Source organism: Notamacropus eugenii, chromosome 5, assembly GCF_028372415.1.
Source record: "Notamacropus eugenii isolate mMacEug1 chromosome 5, mMacEug1.pri_v2, whole genome shotgun sequence".
Taxonomy (NCBI): domain Eukaryota; kingdom Metazoa; phylum Chordata; class Mammalia; order Diprotodontia; family Macropodidae; genus Notamacropus; species Notamacropus eugenii.
This window is the reverse complement of record NC_092876.1, coordinates 336299833-336318364: the sequence shown is the minus strand read 5'-3', so window position 1 is coordinate 336318364 and position 18532 is coordinate 336299833. Positions and strand designations below refer to the sequence as shown.

The 18532-nt window shown below is 38.8% G+C and overlaps 1 long non-coding RNA gene across 1 annotated transcript; it reads right to left on the bottom strand.

The window, feature by feature from the left end:
• Nucleotides 1-8107: 8107 nt before the first annotated feature.
• LOC140506472 (uncharacterized) lies at nucleotides 8108-13167 on the bottom strand. Its single transcript, XR_011967941.1, has 2 exons — nucleotides 13013-13167; nucleotides 8108-8420 (listed from the first exon to the last, which is right to left on the bottom strand). It is a non-coding gene; the product is annotated as an uncharacterized lncRNA (long non-coding RNA).
• Nucleotides 13168-18532: the final 5365 nt, after the last annotated feature.

Below are 18532 nucleotides of genomic sequence, written 5' to 3'. Positions count from 1 at the left end.
TAAAGGACTCAGGAAGACCTGAGTATGAATCAGTGTCAGACACGTACTAGGTGTGTGACCCTGGGCAAGTCACTGAACTTCTGTTTGCCTTAGTGCACTGAAGAAGGAAATGGCCAACCACTCCAGTATCTTTGCCAAGAAAACCCCATCGTTAGTATTGGTGTGCTATGCGTAGGATCATCAAGAGTCAGACACAACTAAACAACAATATTACTAATCAAAAGGTCCTTGAACAAGGTAACCTACACCCAAGAAATCTGTCCTGGGCCATCTCTGTTCTTTCTGTTGTGTCTCATCATTTTCTGAACCATCATCTCTATGCAGGTCACTCTCCAATCTAGCCCTCACCTCTTTCCTAAATTCTAGTCTTTCATTTCCCACCACCTGTTGGGCATCTCCACCTGGATGTCCTAAACACATCTCAAACTTAAAATACTGAAAATAGAACTTGTTGCCTCTCTCCTGAAATCTAACCGTCCTCATGACGGTTTTGTTTCCATGGAGGATACCACCATTTTTTCTAGTAGCCGAGGTTTGCAATAACTACAATGCAGTCATCCGCATCTCCCTACTCTCTCTCCCTTCTAACCAGTTACCCAGTCTTGTTTACTCCATCTCCTCTTGCATATCTTCTTTTCTATTAACAACCACCCCAGACCAAGTCTTTATCACTTCTTACTCCTAACTGCTCTCCCTGAATTCAGTCCCTCTCCTTTGATGAGTTCTCTGAACTTTCAAGTCAGTGTTTTGTTTCTTAAAGACTTAACTTCCTCTTAAATTTCATCTCATTAGATATAGCCCAATGATCAATCTTGTCAAGATCTTTTTTTACTCTTCCCATCCTCAAACTGCAAGTTTGATAAGTATGCTATTTGTGTCTTTAACCAAGTCATTACTAAACATTAAACAGCACAGCACCAAGCACAGATTTCTGGAATATACTGCAGAGACTTTCTTCTAAGTTGATTGAATGAATAAAGGAATGAATGAAAATTTATTAAGCATTTACTGTGTACCAATTCTACTGAAATGTAGTATTGTCTAGTCCAGGGGTAGGGAACCTGCGGCTACATTAGCATTCTAGGTCGTTGGGTGCGGCCTTTTGACAGGGTCCAAGTTTTACAGAGGAAATCCTTTGATTAAGGGGATTAATCTGTAATGTTTGGATTCAGTCAGAGAGCCACCCTTGAGAACCTAGAGACCTTTGGCCTCGAGACCTCAGGTTCCCCACCCCTGATCTGGTCCATATCTCTCTATTCTGCCTACAAAAACTACACGAGAGATTTTTTGAGGTGCTTTGCTAAAAATGAGAAAACTATTTATAGTATTCCTCTAAGCTGGAACTACACTTGATTGGAAATTTCACAGCAAGGCATGAGCTTTAAGATGTGATACAATTCTAAAGCAGGAGATCACTTCCAGTTTTAGTTTCTCACATATGGGCAGGGAGAAGAAAATCATAGAATTTCAAGGTAGAAATTCAGTCACCTAGTCCAACCTATACTTGAAAAGGAATCCTCCATACACCATAGCAGACAAGTGGTCATTCAGGCTTTGTCTGAAGACCTCCAGTGAAGGAAACCTAGTAACTACCATTAAGTCTGACCTCCTTATTTTGCAAATATAGAAACTAAGCCCCAGAGAATTTATATGGCTTTCCCAAAGTCACATGGCAAGGCAGTGGCCAAGCTGAGTTGAGACAAGATAGAAAGCAAGTACCAATTATCAGTTTAATTTTTTTTAATTAGTTAAGTGTTTGCTTTTAAACCTGAGAATGAATGGGGTGATAAGTATTCTTTGTTTAATACTGCAAAAGAACTGGGAGATAGCAACATAGAACTGAGTCTGTGCTTAGAAAGTTTGGAATTTGCCTCATATTTCTTATGTCTTTTTCCTTTATCTAAATGTTTAACTGAAGAAATGAAAAAAATTCCAAATAACAGAATTATAAATTTTCAACAAGCAGGGGAGTTGCTTAGCTATTTTCACAGTTGATAAAGAGAAGGCAGGAAATTTACAACAATTTAAATATTTTGTGTATACACACATACATATATATTATATATACATATACGTACATACAAAATAGCATATGCCAAGTGTCTGATGAGTTAAACAAAGAATAAAGGAATTCAGAGGAAGAAGCAGTCACTGAGGCTGCAACATTCAAAGATTTCATGAGCCCTAAGTGCTAAACAAAGGTTCAGTTTTATTTTTTTCATTTCCTACTCTAAATAGTGTAGCCCTTTAAATATTATTTAGATATTTTAGTTAGTGGCTTCTTATGCTTAGCTATTTTGATAATTATATCTTGATTTTAAAAAGCATATCATTTGAGTAGACCAAACATGTTTTGACTTATCAAATCAATGAAACCCTGACTTCTTGAATGAAGTGACCATGAGTCAATCAACAAGTGTTCATTTAGCACTGACTGTGTCCCTGGTACCATGCTAGGCACTGGGAACCCAAGTACTATACAAAGAGTGAACCAATTCCTACTCACAATGAGTTTATATTTTAATGGAGGAGATAAGTCCATATATACAGCATAAATAAAAAGTGAATAAATACAAATATATCCAAAATGGGTGACTATATAATACTTGGAGGGAGTCAGTATCAATTGGGGTAGACCACCCTGAGCAATGATTAAAGAAAGAAAGGGACTTTATAAGGTGGCGAAGAGGAGGAGACAGTTGAGGTCCAGGCACATGAGAAAGGGCAAGAAATTGAGACATGGAGTGATGTGTGAAGGAGCAGAGAGAAAGCCAATTTGTTTAGATTACAGAGTATGGAAGGGATTAACGGTCAATGAGGCTGGGAAGATAGGTTGGGGCCAATTTATATAGGGCCTTAAAAGCTAAACGTAATTGTAAGCTAAAAGAACTTAAGAGAAAAATAAACGGCCTCATGCTAGTCTATCAAAACTTGTGAAAGTGATGGCAGTTAGAGAAAGAAAATGTATCTGTTTTTGGTACTCTTCCATTTATCATTAAAACCCTAAGATGTCATTCCAGTGACAGATAACATAAGCACATTTTCTATTTTTGAAGTATTAGGTGTCCACAGAATGTTAAACGAGTCTTCCCCAACTCTATGGTAGCTAATTTAATGGAAGGCAAAGACTTATTCAAAGTTAAATCTTAAAAGTCAGGTTAATTTGCAGTCTGTTGTGCCACTCACCGAACCATCTTTTTCTTTCTTTGCAATTTGACAATTTATTGAATATCTGTCCTATGTGTATCCTCTTACTGAGTCAAGAAGCATGATTTAAAGAGATTTATTTGATTTAATCCAAAAAATTTTTAAGAAGGACCTGCTTTATGCAAAGCATTGCATTAGTCAAGGGATTGTACCTGGAAACCTTTTCAAATACTGTAGAGTAATATAGACTTTAGTCATTGGTGGTTTTAATGTCTTACTTAGAAGTAGTCCTAATTATCTTCAGACTTAGGACCACAGAATAGGCCAACTCTCTTCCAACTAGAAAACATATATTAAATTTCTTGATTTGAGAATCATGGTGAAAAAAGAAAAAAAATACTGGAGTTAGTTAAGTTGGAACTAAATGTAGCCTGGAAAATCGTTGCACAGAGTTAGCTCATAAATTTGAGGGCAGTGCAATTTTCCATTTTATTTTTTCCATTAAAATTTCCAGCCCTAGAAAGGACCTACATATGCGAAAATATTAATAGCAGCCCTTTTGTGGTGGCAAAATGTTGGAAATTGAGAGAATGCCCATCAGTTGGAGAATAACTGAACAAACTTCATTATACGAATGTAATAGTATATTGTAATGTATTATGCAATCAAAAATGATGAACAGGCAGATTTCAGAAAAACCTGGAAAGATTTACACAAACTGATGCAAAGTGAAATGAACAGAACCAGGAAAACATTGTACATGATATCAGCAACATTGTGTGATGATAAACTATGAATGACTCAGCTCTTCTCAGCAACACAATGATCCAAGACAAGTAGAAAGGACTCATGAAGGGAAATGCTATCCACATCCAGATAAAGAATTGAGGGACTCAATGCAGATCAGAGCACATTTCTTTCACTCACTTTATTCTTTCTCATTTTTCCCTTTTGATCTGTTTCTTCTTTCACAACTGTGACTAATATGGAAATATTTTTACATGATAGCACATATATAAACTATATCAAACTGCCTACCATTTTCAGAGAGAGGAGAGAAGGGGAGGGAGGGAGAAAAATTTGGAACCCCAAACCTTGTAAAATGAATGCTAAAAATTTTCTTGACATGTAACTGGGGAAAAAATAAAATACTATTTTTAAAAAATTTGCAGCCCTGTTTTCACAAATCAATGCTACTGATTTAATGTTCTTGTTTTTTTCTAATAATAAAGGAAGAAGAAGAGAGGTTGGTTCAGGATAAGAATTAATTTCCACTTAAGACAAAGGGTCTATCTTCTCCCTCTTTAACAATGAGTGAAGCATTATTTGAGCCAGGTAAGAGAGAATAATTTGACTTTTCTAAACAAGGCTATTAAGGTCAGTTAGATTTAATTTTGGATTTTGAGCAAGACATTAGGACTATATCTATAACAGAAAGATGCCCATACATTTATTTAGCTAGCATCGTTAGCCATCCTGTCACTAACAAATCTGGATCTAGACTGGCTACACAACGTGAATTTATATCTGATCCATGAAGTTGTATTTCTAATAAAGAATGTCTGATTAGCATGCCTCCTTATCTTTTTTTGACAGGGAACTTTGCATAGAAAGGTAGGTTAAGAGGAATCTATTGGCATACTATATGTATATAGTACCTACACTTCTGGGTTATATTCTACATCTAATGAAATAATGTATACAAAGCTCTATATAAATGACAGCTATTACTACTATTATGATATACATAGATATCAGCAGAATATTTATCAGACTCTTTTATGCCAGCTTTGTGGAAAAGGTAGAAAGATGAGGGCTAGATGCTAGTATAGTGAGATGAATTGGTCGATGGCCCAATGTCATCTTGGAGAAATTGGGGAGTGCCCAAGAATCTCTGGGGCCTTAGGTTGGTCAGCATTTTTATTAGTGACTTTGATGAAGGCCTAACTGGCATGCTTATCAAATTTGCAGATGACATAAAGGTGGCTTGGTTAGCTAACGCCTTAAATCATACTATCATTTTAAAAGGTCTTTTATCAGGCTAGATCAATGTGCCAAATATAAAAAGGTGAATTTTAATAGGGATAAGTGTGAAATTCTTAGCACCCTCTCATGAAAATTTTCTGCAGGCATTTCATAAATGGGCTCAGCACTCAGAACTCTTAGGGCTAGTAATATTAATTTGGGAGTCATCTGCACAGAAATTATTCATTTTTTCAACAAATATGTATCACATTGATCATAAACATTGTTTAAAGGAATGGAAGTGAGACCTCTGAGGCAAAAAGAAATATCTCTGCAAAAACCTCTTTTTTTCAATCTACCAGTTCACAAGTATATGCAGGCATGTGTGATCTGCTCTGTGCTAGGCATTATGCTAGGTGTGGGGGATACAAGACATCAGGGAATCAATCTCGGTTCTCAAGGACTTTCTGTTGAGGGGGGAATGGAACAGCGTGTTTACAGATAAGTATAAATAAAATAAAGACAAGGTAACTTTTCCTGCAGATGCAAAGTTTTCACGTAAAAGGGAGCATTTGAACTGAACTAAACTAACAGAACATCAGTGATTGTTAAGAGATAGAGGTAAGGAGGGATCATCTTCCAAGTAGAAGAAGCAACCCGCACAGAGGTATGGGGACACGAAATAGAGTACAATGTGGAAGAAAGAGCAAGCAAGAGATCCAGTTTATCTGGATGAAAGAACGTATGAAGTCAATGAATGTACAGTAAGGCTATACGTATGCTCATCATGTATATCTTTGTAACAATCATGACAATCAATGTTGATGATCAATGCAAAACATTTGTTAAATAAATGAATCATTTATACAGGTATGTTTGACTCTCAAATCTATATTCATAGCCCTGAATGCTCTGCTGAGCTCGTGCTGAACCCTATATATGCAGACTTGTATGTATACAAAGATATATATACAATGTATGTATTTCTTATCCATTTGTCAACCTACAATTTTGTCAATGTAGGGGATCCCCTGTAAGTAAACTTCTTCTACCAATGCAAATCTAAAACTATTCTAAACTTCCAGCCTTAGACATTTGCCTGGGGCACTGGCCACTTGCCCAGGACCATACAAATAGTGTTTGTAAGCGTTGGAACTTGACTCTAGGTCTTCATTGCAGGTCAGTTTTCTATCCGTTACTTCACATTGCCTCTAACATAATCATCTGTAAACATATATATGGCATCTAGAAAGAAAGATGTATGTCTATATATGTATGTGTGTATAAACATACGTAATACATATAGATCAACCTAAACTGAGAGACTGTAATTATGGAAAATACAAAGTGTCTTGACTGTATCGTTTGCCTTTAAATTCTGTAACTATATTAGAATCTGTTTCTTTTTAAAAGGTAGACATTCCTTCCTGAATCCTGGAGCTAGAAATGGCACAGAGAAGTTACTAGTATACCCCTATACCTCTGGACAGGGATACATTCAAACCATCCATTGGACTGTCCCTTTGTCCTTCTGGGTTAAATAATTTCTAGAGAATATACTCTTTTTTAACAAGTTGTGGTGAGAGAGAATAATTTTAAAGGTCATGGTCCCCCAAATTTGAGTCACTTTGACTCTCCCCCCTCCCCTTTGATTTGGAACATTCTTCCATGTGATCTTCCTTTCCTCTGTAGATCTAGTTCATGGAATTTTTTTAAAGTGCCTTTTTTTGAAAAACAGAAGGCACAGATGCTATATCGTTAAACATTATGTCTAATGTCTCAAAATGTGGGCCAAAAAGAATAGGAATGTACTTCCAAAAGAGCAGTGTGTACCACAGGATGGCTGCTGATGTTAATTGGAAAGGATGAATCAAGGAAAACACATGCAGAAGACCATTAAATCTAGTCCTAAGACAGCAAAGTCAGTGTTCAAGAAAAATACCACATCAGCAAAAATCACTGGTTTCCTTAATCTTCTATGTAGAGTACAGTAGACATATGCATTTTCCTGAGGTTTGGTAAATGGCCCTGCCAAAAGTACTTTCCACAGATATAAATATCATGGAGAAGACAAACGCTGTTATAAGCTGGAGTTGTAAAGATGGTGCAGAAAAAAAAATTGACTCTAGAGTGAGGGGGCTTCACACCTTGACTCTGGTGTTTATTACCTGTGAGACCTTAGGCAAATCCCTCAGCCTCCCTGAGCCTCAATTTCCCCATCTGTAAAATGAGACTCAATAGCCTTTGATATCCCTTCTGGATCTATGAGCCTGTGTTTAGTGTTGGATGGGATCCACCCATCAGGTATGGCAAATTCCAGTAATAAAAAGTATTTCCAGGGCTGGGACATCTCGGGATTCAAGATTTTCCTGGTGGGATTATGATAGCAAAGATACAAGGTAAAGGAAGCAGGACAGGAATTTGTCATTGGCAGTCCCACCTTTTGGAAAGATGTTAGATGGTCTTTAGAACATCCTCTAGAAATGAGTTGGTAGGACTAGATAATCTGAGACCCTTCTAACTTGTAAGAGATTATTCAAAAATGGGCGTGATCATTTTTCACACACTGACCTTGAACCTTAGCCTGGTTGACAGCACAATCTGAGATATGGAAAAACTTCAGCAATCACATAATCCAGCCCCCAACCATCCAAATCATGAATCCAGTCTACAGTGTCCCCAAATGAGTGAGCAGCTAGCCTCTGGGGATCTCTAGGAACAAGGAACCTACCACGTGCAAAAGAGATTAGCCAAATCTCAGAAGATCGCAGTGTCCTCTAGTCCAACCCAGACCATACTCTCTGTGTTTTGGGTCAGAACTTCAAAGGAAGAAAAACAAAAAAACAAATACTGAGTGACTTGCTATAAATCAATAACATTTCCAACAGTGAACATTATTAGCATAAGAACCTTTCAGAAGGGTGAAGGTTATTCAGCTTTTCTTTGTTGTTAACCAATCACTCAGAGTATTTGTAGTAGAATTAAAGAAAGCAAAACAGAAACTTTGAAAGGATTTATTAGCTTGAGACCCACCTTTTGGATCAAATTAAACCTTTTAATTTTACTTGAAAATAGTTCTCATATCTCCCCCCAAATCTTATCTTTTAATAACAATAATATTGTTGTCATTGTTGTTATTTGTCCTTCATTCTTGTAGAGGACCGTGACATCAGGAAGGTGATTTCAGGACATGCAAGCGAATTGGATTTGAGTGAGGGAGGGCTGTGCAAGGTCACCAGCCTCACTTTCTCCTCCAGAGCCATCTGGGTCCAGTGGCCAGATATAGATCAGGATGACTGGAAATGGCCCTGGATGAACAATAATGGTAATGAGTGGTAATATAGCACTTTTAAGGTTTATAAAGCAGGCTTTACAAATCCTATCTCACTTTTATTGCTGTAACAGCCCTTGGAGGTTTGTTTTGTTGTTGTTCATTCATTTTTGTCATGTCTGACTTTTTGTGGCCCTGCATGGGGTTTTCTTGGCAAAGATACTGTAGAAGTTTGCCATTTCCTTCTCCAGTGGATTAAGGCAAACAGAGGTTAAGTGATTTGTCCAGGGTCACCTAGTTAGAGAGTATCTGAGGCCAGACTTGAATTCAGGTCTTCCTGACTCCAGGTCCAGGGCTCTATCCACTGAGTTGTCTCCCTGGGAGGTAGGTGCTATTATTATACATTTTACAGATGAAGAAACTGAGGCAGATAGAGAGTTAAGACTTTCCTAAGGTCATACAGCTAGTCAGTATCTGGAACTTGGTTTGAACTTGGATTTAAACTGACTGCTATTGACTGTAGGTCTATCACTCTATCTGTTGTGACATCTCACTGCCTCTTATCCAGTCTAAAGTTCTTTCAATATGTAGATCCCCATATGATATGATCTTTAGTCTCCATACCATTCTGGTGGTCCTTCTCTAGACCCATTCTACTTTGTCTTCAGTCTTCCTAAATTTAGTGCCCAGAACCAACCCTAATCCTAATTCCAAAGTACTCCAGATATGTTCTTACCAGATTCAGCTATGTATCTTATTCTGGAAACAATGCAATTTAAGATGGTGCTCACTAGGCATAGTGGCACATGCCTGTTCTCCCAGCTGCTAGGAAGGCAGAAGCTGATAGATCCTTTGAGTTTGGGAGTGGACAATTGGGTGTCCACACTACATGAGGCACCAACATGGTGAGCCTCTGGAAGTGGAGGGCTGTCAGGCATCTAAGGATGGATGAACCAGTCAGGTTGCAAAAATGGACCAGATTAAAGCTTCCATGCAAATTGGTACTAAGATTGGGCCCATGAATTTGCACTAAATTTCAAGCCTAAAAGAAGTTAGGAGTCCCAGTCTCAAAAAAAAATATATGCTATTAACTTTTTTGGCTGAGTCACATTTTTGATTCATTGAGCTTGTAGTCTGCTGAAATTCCCAGATCTTTTTCATGTGAACTATATCTGTGAAGCTGATTTATGACCCTCAGCATAGAATCTTACATTTATCCCTATTAAATTCTGCCTTACTAGGTTTGGCCTATTCTAGCCTGTAGAGAGATTTTAGATTCTGTTATCTAACATGTTAACCAACCCTATGTTTGTGTCATTAGCAAATTTGATAAAGATGCTCTCTATTTCATCCACATCAATGATAACTTCAGGCCAAAACCAGGTTCCTGGCAGATTCCATTAGAGGTCAAGCTGACATCACTCTATTTTATGATTACTTTTAGGTTCCAGTCATTCCAGCCAATTCTGAATCTACTGAAGTAATCTGAATTTCATGTTGTCCACAAAGATTGCATGAGAAACTTTGTCAGATGTTTGCAGATTTACAGGTATGGGAGAATTCCCCCAATTTAACCCATCAAAGAAAGAAATTAGATTAGTCTGGAATTACTAGTCTTCATGTGACCTAGGCTAACCCTTGATGCTTCCCTTTTTAAATACTCATAAATCATACTTTCAATAATACATTTTAGCATTTTTTTTGCCAGAATTTTGGGTCAACCACATTGGCCTATAGTTTTCAGACTCCTTCCTCTTTTTTTTTTTTAATTTAGGACATTTGCCATATATAGTTCAGTGAACTGGCTCACTTTCTCATGATTTCCCAGATTATTAACAGTGGCTCAGTGGTCAATCTGCCAAGTATCTCAGTGTCCTGAGATGTAGATCATATGGGCTGGGAGTTCTGTTACCATCTCCACACTACTCATGGGCTTCAATTTCTCATTAGTCATTTTTTTTTCCATCCCTCCCAACATAAAGGTCATTCCCCCTGGTAAAGAAAATAGAAGAGCATAAGAATTGAGCAGCCCTGTTTCTTGTTGCCGTCAGGTGCCATTGTCCCATCCTCGGCAGCAGCAGCAGCCTTATCCCTTCTTTGATTTCTGTCCCCATTATAAATTAAAAAGCCCTTTTTGTTCTTTGCATTCACTGCCAACAGCAGCTTGTACTGGGGATTAGCACTTTTGACATTATTCTCATTAAAACTGTGCTACTCTTATATTTGTCCTTCCATAACTTGCCCTTGCTTCCATCTTCTGTACATGATTTTAAAATTTAAACTTTCATTAGTATCTTTTGTTCTTACATCATTTTCATTTCCAGATATATTCCCACAGAGAGTCATCCCTTTTAATAAAGAATAAAAAATAAGGGGTAAAGTAGTGTAGCAAAACTAACCAATGCCTCAAGTCGGACATTATTTACAATGTGGCACAACCCTAGTCCCCACCTCTGCAAAGAAGAAAGGGAGGTACACTCTCATCCCTCTTCTGTGGGGTGAAGTTGGGTCATTAAAATTTCACAGCTTTCAGTTTTTGTTTTTGCCATTCTCTTCCTATTTTCATTGTCGTTGTCATTGTGTAGATTATTTTCCTGGTTTTACTTCCCTCACTTTGCATTGAAGTCTCCACAGAAGTCTTTTTGTGCTTCTCTGTATTCCTCATATTTGTGATCTTCCTGCAGTACAGTAACCTTCATGTGACGTGATCCCCAATGATGAGCACCTACTTGGCTTCCATCTACCTAAGCTTCAAATATAAGTTGGTTAATGAGTTTTCTATGTGTCCCTACTGGTCTCTTTTTTTTTTTCCACCTCACTGTCTCCTCAGAACTTCATTCTTGAGACTATTCCATCTCTCTTTGTCCAATGTTCCTCTCAGAGTTTTAAGCTTGTTCGTTCCCTGTACTTTTAAATACCACCTTCCCAAATTCTAAGGCATCCATCAGACTATGCCCAGATTTTTTTCCCTTTATTTCATGAACTCTAAGGCCACATCTTCCTGAGGTTTCCCTCATTTCAAATTCAGCAGCAACGTATTAGCTAGCCCTTTGTTGGTGAGAATCAGTCTAAAATAACAGGCCTCCCCTTTTCCCCAGTCATTTCATCTACGTTTTGAAGAGTAAAATTAACAGGAAAGCAGGTCACAAATTTCTCACTGTTAGGATTTTGACAAATGCAGCACTTATTTAGGGGACAGTATGGTAGAGTGGAAACAGCATGGAACGTTCCAACACAGGCCCTGAATTCTTCATATTGCTTTTAACTGCCATGGGAACCTTGTGCAAATGACTTCACCTCTTTGGGCCTCAGCTTCCTATTCTGTAAAATTAAGGAGTTGGAAGAGATAACCTCTAAAATACATTACAATTCTCTCTCTGGGATCTCATGTCTCCATAGTTGAAGTCTTCCATAGTTACAATGGAATGCTTTCATATAAATTTTTTACATGCTCCCTAAACTCTTCAGCTGATTCTTCCACTTGTTCAGGACGTCTGTAGTTTGTTTCCATGATAATATTATTTTTTTACCCCCATGTTGACCTTCACCCATATGCCTTCCTTTATTTTCCTTCTCTTGGACTACTGGATTTCCTCACATGAGTATATCTTCTTAATATACAAAGCTTTTCCACTTTCCCCTTATTCTCTTCTGTTCCTTCAAGGTATACATTTCTATAAGCATATTCCCATGATTAATCCCATACTACTTAGTCTAACTGATACCTATGATGTAGACTAGCCAGCTGGATGGAACAATAAATAGAGTCAGGAAGATCTGAGTTCATATCCTGCCTCAGATACTTACTAGCTGTGTGTCACTTAACCTCTCTGTGCTTCAGTTTCCTCATCTGTAAAGGGGCACCTACCTCCCTGGGTTGTTGTGAGGATCAAATGGTTAACAGATGTAAAGTGCTTTGCCAACCATGAAGTGCTTAATAACTGCTAGCCATTATTATTACGGGCCAGTTAGTCTAGTTTTCTTCTTGCCTGGAGGAGAAGGGACAATTCAAAGACAAACAGACTGGAGGATATCCCTGTGCACAGCCCCCAGGTCCGAAGACATTCAACCAAGCTGAGATGGGGCCTTACCTGACCTCCTCTAGATTGTATGGGACACCAACTCCCTTCATCTAATCTTAGTATAAAACCACATAGCCCTAGAATCTGTGCCCTTTTTAGGGTCAGGCTCTTGGTCTAGGTAGAAGGGAACTCCTGGGGGTAATGTTAGGTGCAGACAAAAGAAGGGAGACCCAGCAGGTGGCACTGGAACAGATGGGCAGATTTCTTCTTTGCGTGAAAGAGCGTGACCATGTGGCTTGCTCTTATTCAGTAAGCCCTGTAATTAGATCAGCTGGATGTTCCACAACATGACCAGCATGAATTCATTTCTTTCTCTTTTTCTAAGCAGCTTCTTTCCCCTTTATTTCCCAACTGCCTTATTAGTCATTATCTTGCTTCCTATTGTTACGTTGCCCTGTGGGCATTCTGCTGGAGAGAGAAAGAGAGACAGAGACATGGAAAGAAAGACAGAGACAGAGAGACAGAGACAGAGAAAGAGGGAAGCTGGAGGTGCCCTTTGGTGCAAGATGGCTTTATCATAAAAAAATAATTCCTGAAGTACACATACCTGAGGTAGGACCCTGAGGTAGAATCAGATCACAAGGGAGGTTGAAGTCTATCTAAAATATTTGATGCCCCTTGGAAATCAGACATTTATCACCATCTTTCAAAAGGCAGTCACAGCCAAAACTCCTGTGCACAGGCCTGCAAATCACACAGTGTGGTGGGGACATTGCTGTTGTGCAAGGATGAGGATATCAGCACGTACTTTGGCCTCAGTCTGGGTCAGTGGCTAAAGGGCAGTGCAAAAAAAATTACAATCAGAGACCCTGTATGGTCACAAAAATAAATACTATCCAGCCCAGGTGCCTTTTATTTCTAGATAATTAAGGAAAAAGGCTAAATTCCATCTTCATTTACGGAAGGGCATAAATTCCTTTCTGGGTCAGGCCCATGGTCAATCCAGCCCACTCCTTTGTGTTTCTTTCTCCTTCCCCCCCAATCTCCTCCCTCCACCCCCCTCCAGGGGCCATCGTGTAAGAAGCATGGCTATCTTCTATGATGCCGTTCTCTAAATATTAGATAGGGATGTATCCTAAACAGCAACTCCTTTCCTGTTATATAGATCAGTAATATGTTGATCTAAACTTTACTCTTCAACCTATTTTTATCTCAAGTCCATATAATCTCTTGGGAAAACAAATTCCTTAAGTTGTGTAAATCGGTGCTTCCTTTTAATTTTCCTAAAGCAATTCCTTGAAACTTCAAGGGGTTTAGACTTTGGGGCCACCCACTAAGTTCCTGCATCCTGTCTGAGGGATACTTCCAACTCTCAGCAAATCTCTAGAACAGAGATCGCTGTCCTAATCTAATTCTGATGAATTAGCAAGCCCTTTCCCATTTTATATGGCCCACAGAGTCCCTCAACCCTCTTCAGTTGAGTGGTCCTGTGGTGGAATGGCCCTGGAGCAGGAGTCAAGAGACCTAAGTTAGAACATTTGTTGATGGCCCCACACAAATCACTTAACCACTTTGGGCTTTGTTCTCCTCAGTTCTAAATTAAAGAGAACAATTGCCTGGCCTACAACACAAGGCTGACGTGAAGATTGATCCAAAGATCATGGATCATTAGAGTTTGGGTGGAGGGGTGGGTATCATTTCTTTGTCTTAACTGCTTATGAGTTGGCACCAATTGGAATCCTTTCTCTAGGGCCTCTCTGGGGACACCACTGAGGCTTTCTGCACCAAGTGAAGCCCCCATAATCTACCTCTAACCTTCCCGCCAATTGCAACCCCTTTCAGAGGAAACCCCAGAACTCTGTTCTGACCCTTAGATCCATTCTCCCTTCCCAGTACAGGTGGGCCATTCCCCTACAGGATCTCTACCTTACCAGGCAGACAGGACAATGCAGCCTACTGCCTCCTAGGACTCCATCCAATAGATGTTCCCATAGGACATTTGGCCTTTCCATTTGCCCTGCAGCACACATCTCCTATACTTGTTTTCTTACCTAATTAAAGGGTGATCTCCTTGAGAGCAGAGATTGCCCTTTTCCATTTGTATGTCCAGTGATTACTGGTGCTTGGCATATTGTAAGCATTTACCATATGCCTTTTCTCCATTTATTTCAACCACAACCCTTCTCCCATATATATTTTATATACATTTTTGTCCCTTATCTCCCTGGTCAGAAATAATCTATTTGCTAAAGTAACTAATAGATACACAAGTACATCCTCCCTCCCATAAAAAGAAGGCTACCAAGTCCCACATGCATCATTTTCCAACTTTTTCATAACTCATATTAAAAAGGTGACTCTAGTCCATTGGTCAGTCAACAAACGTTTATTAAGTATTTGCTATCTGCTAAGCACCAAGGATACAAAAAGAAAAAGACAAAGAACGTCTCCTTTTGTCCTCTGGAGTGAAATATTGCTGCTGCTATTATTCTGGACAGAAATAGAATTTCCTAGATACGGTAAGTGTAGTAGTTTGTCTTTCAGGGGCCAGAAAAGACAAATGAGAAAATGGGTGTTCCGTTGAGCTGATCATGAGTGTGTGTGTGTGTGTGTGTGTGTGTGTGTGTGTGTGTGTGTGTGTACCATCTATGATTTGTGTATTACCAATAAACCCTGCAGTTACACGTCTCAGTCTATTTTAGCTGCTTTTAGGGAACTTAGAGCTTTCCACAGAAGAGGCAGATGGGCAGGTAAATGCTAAGAACAATGGGCCTTTGTACAACACTTTTTATCTCCTAATCTCAGATTCCCCAGGGTATGAGGAATGGCTTGGCACAGGAAGATATCTGGATTAGTCCCTGGAGATACAAGGATGCCACTCGATCTCCAGAAGGGATGGGACACTTATACAATTTATGACTGGCTATTACGTGAGCTGATATTTAGACCATGGTAGAAAAAGGAAGGGGATTAATCATTATGTCACTATTATGTAATTATAATAATTATATATACATATATCAGGTCAGCCTGACCTGACACTCAGATAGTGCCAATGATGCATTCATGTCCAGAACAGAAAGACCTTACGGTAAAAATAGCTAGGCTCAGAAAACTGACTTTTCTACAATATGTGTGGGTATATGTATGTATGTTTATAAATGTACGTATGTATGTGTGGATACGTAACATGTATGTATGTATTTTTATATGTGTGTATACAGAGAGAGAGAAAAACCATTCTTCCTCATGTAGTGACCCTTTAGCCCTGAACCCTCCTTTTGTACTATGTGTGATCTGAACCCTTGCTCAAGGATATACCAGTGACTCCTGATTGGTCCCTTGGTCCCTGTGACCCAGGTTGAGGGGGTGAGGATAAGAGGAAGCTTTGCTGCAGTAGACTGGTGATTAATCTAATTTTTTCTCAAGTTCAAAAGAGATAGCTATAAAGAAACAAGATATTCTTATAAAATTAGCATTCAGTTAGTATCCAGTTTTTCTTGTTGAACAGAATTAATTTACCTCTTGCTATTTACTATTAATGTTAATCAGTTTAACTAATTTAATTTAATTGGGATTAATCAGTTTAGCTCTTTTCTAGTTTGACAAGGTCAAAAAGGCACCTAAGGGTACAGAAAGGTGTCAGAGATTACTGGATGCACTAACTCCTAGGTAGGTGAATGGAAGATCATATTTGATTTATTTCCTTCAGAAATTGCACTTGGTAGGCCCTTAAATGTTGATTGGATTTGGTTTTTTTTTTATTTTGAGTTTTAGGGAGAATGAGAAAGAAACTCTGCTAAAAGAAGAATAAAACTAACTACATGTCTCAGAAATGGTTAGCATCAGGCTTTCTTTTGTCTGGGAAGGGTGCTTTCAGTGCAACTTTGGGCATATATATATATATATATATATATATATATATATATATATATATATATATATATATATATATTCTCAAGTATTAAGTTAAATCCTTTCTTATTATATCATACATCAGATAAGAAAATTACAAAAGTCTTACAGGAATAGTTAGGATTTTTTCCCCAAAATGAATCATAGCTCCATAATGAGACTCTTAACAGTAAGTATTTAGGCAGAGAGAGAACACACACTTAGGTGGCAAATTCCATCTTTCAACTACTAAGCCACAGATGCATCAGTAAAAAACCATATTCCATTATTCTCCCACTCAACTTTCAGGTCATTGATTCTGCTTCAGGTGCAGACAAGAATACATGTCCACTGGTTTTATCTAGATCCAAACAGGGAGTGCAGGGGAAAGGACACTTGGACTTGGAATCAGAGGCCCCAGCTCTATTGCTATGTGCAAATCATTTTACCCTTCTATGCTTCATTTTTCGTTTCCATAAAATGGAAGCAATAGGACTTGTACTGTCTACCCAGCAGTGTATGTGTACATCTATACACATGTATACAGATAGCTCAGCTGTGTCAAGAGTTATCAGATATACTAGCTGTGTGATCCTGGGCAAATCACTTAACGCTGTTTGCCTCAGTTTCCTCATCTGTAAATGAGCTGGAGAAGGAAATAGCAGTACCCCAGATAGGGTCACAAAGAGTCAGAAATGACCTGAACAAGAGTAACAAAGGAGTCAATCACCGGTAAATAAGGAGTTAAAGAATACATTCAAACAAGTAGAAAATAATTACAATCCAACAGCAATCATATGAAAAAGTTCCAAATGACTAATAATAACCAAATTAAAAGCACATAGTACTTGTTTAATAAATGGCAGCGAGGAGTCTGAGGCTAGCTTTGACTTCACAAAGATGAATTTTTCTGATTTCAAATCCAGTACTCTATTCACTGGGCCACTTAGCTGCCCTGAATGACCCTCTAGTCTTATATATTTGTTAAAGTCTTTTTCTAATTCAAAAAACCCTGGTCTTAAATCTTTAAGCCAGTACTTAAGAGGATTCATGATTTCATTGACGTGGGCATGCTTTTACTGATGCAGATCACAAGGTTTTCCATGCCTTCAAGTAGATAGTCTATGTGAAATGCTCTCTCCCCCCAAATCATTCTAGAATATTTTTTGTCAGGTAAGCATCACACAATTATTTAGTCTATGGCAAATGTCTAGAATGTGCAGTCAATAAAGAGCCAGCCTCTAAGCCAAACTTTCACCTAGACTGGCTGTTTCACCCAGGACAAGTCACTTAACCTATCAGCCATTGGCACAATTATCTAAGATGATAAATTGTGAAACAGTTGACAACCTAAATGGGTGGAGGAGATTTCTGCATTTGGAGCTCCACAGACCAATGAGCTCTCCTTCTGTTCCCCCACAGCCCACCCCCACCCCACCCCCTACCCCACCGCCAGGAAAAAAAAAATCATGATCATAGAACGGTAGAACTGGGAGGTACCTTAGAGAACATATAATCCCACCCACTCATTCTACAGAAGGGGAAACTGAGGCCCAGAGAAGTTAAACAAATCTTCTGACTCCCAATTTCAGGTCTTGCTCCTACTCAACCTCCTCATTTTACGAATGTTGAAATGATTCCTAAAGAAGAGTCAAATGACCATCCTAATGTCACATAGCTAGTTCAGAGTAGAACCAAGACTAGAACTCTGCTTTCTTGATCTTGGCTAGTTCTTCATTGCTGGTGTGTTCTCCTAATATCCTAGGGTAACTCCCTTATGCACTTAAGTCTTCATTTGTATTGGGGTTGGTTTATTAGGTGCTTATGAAAGGCAGCAGAATTAGCTAGAGTGCTAATTTTGGACCCAGGAATACCTGGGATCAAGACTCCCCTCAGCCCCAGGGCTGTGTGAGCCTGGGCAAATTACTTTACCTCTCTGGGCTCTAGGCAGCTAAGACCATAACCTGCAGAGAAGAGGCTAACCTGCATTGGTAGAGGGAGCTCCCTTACCTAGCAGTTCTTGGTGCAACAAACTTGTAGTTAGGAAGATTGGAATTTGAATCCTGCCTCAGACACTTACTAGCTGTGTAGCACTGGATAAGTCACTTAAAAAAACCAAACAAACCCTCTGCTTACCTCAGTTTTCCCATCTGTAAAATGCGGATGATTATAGTAACTACCTTATAGGACTGTTATGAGATAATATATGTCAAGCACTATTGATGCTAGCTAT